This window comes from Bos indicus, chromosome 19, assembly GCF_029378745.1.
Source record: "Bos indicus isolate NIAB-ARS_2022 breed Sahiwal x Tharparkar chromosome 19, NIAB-ARS_B.indTharparkar_mat_pri_1.0, whole genome shotgun sequence".
In the NCBI taxonomy this organism is placed as follows: domain Eukaryota; kingdom Metazoa; phylum Chordata; class Mammalia; order Artiodactyla; family Bovidae; genus Bos; species Bos indicus.
In genome coordinates, this window is record NC_091778.1 from 37,039,425 (window position 1) to 37,044,741 (window position 5,317).

General features: G+C 45.4%; 1 pseudogene; it reads right to left on the reverse strand.

The window, feature by feature from the left end:
- Positions 1–663: 663 nt before the first annotated feature.
- Positions 664–4,446, reverse strand: LOC109573139 (group XIIA secretory phospholipase A2 pseudogene; annotated as a pseudogene).
- Positions 4,447–5,317: the final 871 nt, after the last annotated feature.

Genomic DNA, 5,317 nt, shown 5'->3' on the forward strand with positions numbered 1-5,317 from the left:
TCCACCAAACCTGCGGCTCTTCCAGTCTTCCCACAACAGGGCTAGTTACATCAGCTCCTTCCATATGATCAGGCTGCCGGCTCTCACCCAACATCCAGTCTATCAGAAAATGCCATCAGCTCTGCCTCAGAATCTCAGCCCCTCAGCCCATTGCTTCAGCCCAATCTAAGCCAAAATCATTGCTCTTTGGATTCTTATAATGATATCTACTCATCCCCTTCATTCTATTCCTGATACAATGATTTTTTGTGGAGGGGAATAAATGTGTATTTTAAATTTTACAGTAAACCAACATACTTCTTAAGTGAAGATTTCCCCATATTTCCAAGTAAGGTAATGTTGAACATACCTGATAACGAATTTTACATTTGGCTTCATTTTTTGGTAAATACAGTTGTGAAAATTGAGTCAGACTCTTTGTTTTAAAAATTTCTCCCTTTAACATGCACCCCTTGCTCAAGACAAAATCAAACACTAAGGCATCAACATCCAAGAAGATAACCTGCATTTGTTTCTTTCGTTTGAAGTTCTAATGTCAAGATAAGGTCTTAAAATAATCCTTTCACAAGAATAAGGCAGCTTTACGCTGTAAAAATGTGAGCTATTTGTCAAAGGTTATGTTCTTCTGTCTTCATCTGCTGTGACCACCTGTCAGCATCTTCTTTAAAGATCATTTTTTTCTTCCTAGCAACACCTACATGCGGCTCACTGGCTGTCCAGTACAGCTTACAGCCCAAATGTAAGCTTACATTGTCGAGCAAGAGCTCCGCGGTGGTTTCACATGCCTGCACCTGCTGAGCTGGCCCTAGTGTTTTCTGCACGTCTCTGCAAATCTTGGAGGGGCAACACTGAAACTCATCACAGTCGTTTTTGTGTTTACCGCAGGCCTCACAGCACCCACCAGGTTGGCCGCAGCACTTTTTCAAGGACGGGATGCTGAGGTTAACATGAGCACCAAACAGCGGGAGGCAGAGGGGAGGGTTTATATGCATAACATGGAAAAAGCTTAGATCCATCATTGCACTTACACTGGCAGAGCCTGTCCTTGCCTCCCAGGAAGTTGAATGCCCTTCCAGATGGCCTTCAGGGTGACCCTTCAGTCGGCAGTCTGGGCCTGCTCCTGGCACCTGAAAGTGGCAGTCAGGAGGAGGAGGAGGAGGAGGAAGAGGGCATGCACGGCTGTGCTGGGCCGACCCCCATGAGCCACCGTGGGTGCCCTAGGCAGTCTCTCGGGCCGGCTCCGTGCTGGCCCACTCCAAGCCCAGACACACACACACCTCCCCAACTCCCCCACCCTCCCCACTCTGGGCTGATGGCTGATTCCAGAACTGGGGCAGGAAGTACACAAGATGAGTCTGGAGCATCTTGTACCAGAGAGAAAGGCAGTGCTAAAAAAAAAAAAAAAAATTGATGGGGATATGTCAAAGGGCCACAGGAGTCAGTGAGAGAGCTCCCAATTTTAGCAACAAAATAAAATATTATTAGATTATAACCCAAATGTAAAATAAATATCTGTGAGTCCATTATAAACGTGTTGAGTAAATCAATAAATGGGGGGAAAAATCAATCTCTCATGCAGAAGAATTCCAAATAATGTTGATACTTCACCCTAAATGGAGGAGGGGGAGCATCACTTTCACCCAAATGTGGGCAGCACACACTTCAAGAAGGGAAGTGAGAGTAGCTTTCCAGTAGAGAAACCTGACAAATAACTGCCTCGGCCAGGTGATCAAGATCAACATCAAGAGCCATAAATCATGCTAATAAAATGTACCCTTGAGATGATCTGTGATGGAAATGGCACTTTACCTCTGTGATCTTGCTCCTGAAAACCCATAGCTCCAGTCTGATCATGAGAAAATATTAGGCAAATTCCAACCCAATATACCTGACCAGGACCTCTTAGTTTTGTAAAGGTCATCAAAAACAGAGAAAATCTAAGAAACTGTCACAGCCAAGAGAAGCCTAAGGAGACAAGCATAAATGTGGCATCCTGGATGGGATCCTGGAGCAGAAAGTGAAACTTAGGGAAACTAAGGAAATCTGAATAAACAGTAGACTTCAGTTAATAATAATAGTGGTTCATTAACCAAGGGTTGCAAATGCACCATTCTAATCTAAGACACCAAATCTAACCACGATTGTATGATCACTCATTTAGAGCCAGACATCCTGGAGTGCAAAGTCAAGTGGGCCTTAGGAAGCATAACTACAAACAAAGCTAGTGAAGGTAATAGAATTCCAGCTGGGCTATTTAAAATCCTAAAAATGATGCTGTTAAAGTGCTGCACTCAATATGCCAACAAATTTGAAAAACTCAGCAGTGGCTACAGGATTGAAAAGTCAGTTTTCATTCCAATCCCAAAGAAAGGCAATGCCAAAGAATGTTCAAACTACCACACAATTGTACTCATCTCATATGCTAGCAGAGTAATGCTCAAAATTCTCCAAGGTGGGCTATAATAGTACATGAACCGAGAACTTCCAGATGTTCAAGCTAGATTTAGAAAAGACAGAGGAACCAGAGATCAAATTGCCAACATCCATTGGATCATAGAAAAAGCAAGAGAATTCCAGAAAAACATCTACTTCATTGACTATGCTAAAGCCTTTGACTGTGTGGATCACAATCTGTGCAAAGTTCTTAAAGAGATGGGAATACCAGACCACCTTACCTGCCTCCTGAGAAATCTGTATGCAGGTCAAGAAGCAACAGTTAGAACTGGACATGGAAGAACAGACTGATTCCAAATTGGGAAAGGAGTACGTTAAGGCTGTATATGGTCACCTTGTTTATTTAACTTATATGTGGAATACATCATGAGAAACGCTGGGCTGGATGAAGCACAAGCTGGAATCAAGACTGCTGGGAGAAACATCAATAACCTCAGATATGCAGATGACATCACCCTTATGGTAGAAAGTGAAGAAGAACCAAAGAGCCTCTTGATGAAAGTGAAAGAGGAGAGTGAAAAAGCTGGCTTAAAACTCAACATTCAAAAAACTAAGATTATGGCATCTGGTCCCATCACTTCGTGGTGAATAGATAGGCGCGCTGCAGTCCACGGGGTTGCAAAGAGTCAGACGTGACTGAGTGACTGAACTGAACTGAAACTAAGACATCAGTAACAGGAGAAATTGTGTACGGGGTGGGGCATGGGATTTGGGGGAACTCGCTGTACTATTTTAATTTTTCTATAAATCTAAAACTGCTCTAAAAATAAAATCTATTAATAATTACAGCTCCTGGGACTTCCCTGGTAGTCCAGTGGTTAAGACTTTGCCTTCCAATGTAGGAGATGTGGGTTCAATTCCTTGGCAGGGAGCAAAGATCCCATATGCCTCATGGCCAAAAGTCCCAAAAAGATAAAACAGAATTGTAACAAATTCAATAAAGAGCTTTAAAATGGTCCACATCAAAAAAAAAAAAAAAAATTACAGCTCTCCAGTGCCGTGTATCTCTTCTTGCCCTCTTCCCATCATGCTTATCAACGTTTAACATGCTACAAGTTGAGCTTGCTGCTGCTGCTGCTGCTAAGTCGCTTCAGTCATGTCCGACTCTCCAATTTTCTTGAAGTGGTCTCTGCTGCTGCTGCTGTTGCTAAGTCACTTCAGTCGTGTCCGACTCTGTGCGACCCCATAGACGGCAGCCCACCAGGCTCCCCCATCCCTGGGATTCTCCAGGCAAGAATACTGGAGTGGGTTGCCATTTCCTCCTCCAATGCATGAAAGTGGAAAGTGAAAGTGAAGTCGCTCTGTCGTGTCCAATTCTTAGCAACTCTATGGACTGCAGCCCACTAGGCTTCTCCGTCCATGGGATTTTCCAGGCAAGAGTACCGGAGTGGGGTGCCATTGCCTTCTCCGCAAGTTGAGCTTAGGTGTTTGTTATTGTCTGTTAATTCTCAAGAATCTAAGATCCCTACGGGTTTTGTCACTTCACTATTATAATCCCAGCACCTTGAGCAATCTAACAAATAAAAATACTAGGTGTTCAACAAGTATTTGCTGAATGATAAATTTCTAAATATAATCACTGTTAGTTTTTCCAGTTTTTTCTCTGTCTAAATATACTTAGTATTGTTTAAAATAAACACAAGGTCATAATGGTTTGCTCGTCTGCTACCTTCACTTGATAGCTCCTGATTACTTTTCCTTGCTATTTTTCTTTTACAGCATCATTTTTTAGAAGGTGCTGATGTGTGCAGGCCTAGCGTGAAGCAAATGGCTGTGATTCACGAGGCAAGTCTTTGGGGCTCCTCTTTCTGTCGGCTCCACCATGCTCATGTGGGCAGGAAGGATGGAGCTGTGCCAGGGCCGCCCTCTGACATCAGATCTGTGGGCACTAGATGCTGCTTGATGGTAAACTGGGCACGTCAGAACCCAAGGATTAAACAGCTTCCAAAATCCACTGGCTTGTCTGCGACCAACCAGAGGGCTGGGGCACATGCCCAGAACTTGTGCCAGCTCAGGAATAGTGGAAAACACTATCCATGCATACATTTGGGAGAACTGGAGCCAGGCCTGCCACAATCAGCCCCAGCCCACACCCAAGGCTGATGGTTACGGCCTCAAGCGCTCTGGAGAGCTGAGCTCCTGAGGGGTGGGCATGGGACTGGCAGACCTGCTCTCCAGGCACCTGGGTGGGAGCTGGGGAACCTGCCCCACTGGCTGTTTCCCTAGTGGGAAGAGGGCAGTCTGGGCACGCTTCTGGGGAACCCAGTAGGTTGGGGGAGGAAACACTATGGTGTGTGTTGGGGCGGGTGGGAGGGTGACAAGGAACAAGGGGTATCCTTTCTCTGCACCTAGAGGCCATATGCCATTTGTCCTCCTTCCTGGCAGCAATACTGAGCCACCCAGACTTTGCTAGACATGTAAGAGTGCTAAAGATAAAAATACTCAAGGACATATGCCTCTCTGAACTGCTTTGCTAAATGTGTTTTAGGAGTCCTTCAGTTTCCCTCTAAACCACAATTTCACTCCATCCCCACTGGCTCCACTTACAAGAAGAAGGGAGACTGTTGTGGCCTTAAAACCACCGTGTGATGAAGGTGTGCGGATGCAAGTGTCCTCAGAGTGTGCCTGCCTGAGCGGCTCCAGCGGGCGAGTGCCCACTGTGTTCACCTGCGTGTGTGTGTACGTGCATGGCTGCTAGCGTGTGTGTGGACCCGTGTGCCCCTATTTGTGCTTTGGTGTCTTGCGTGCTTGCCTTCTTCCGCGTGAGCACCAGTGGGTTTGCCTGGGCACAAGGGTTTGTGTGGGTGTGTACTTGAATGTGCATGGATCTGTGTTCTTCTCATGAGTGGTGTGCCTCTCGTGT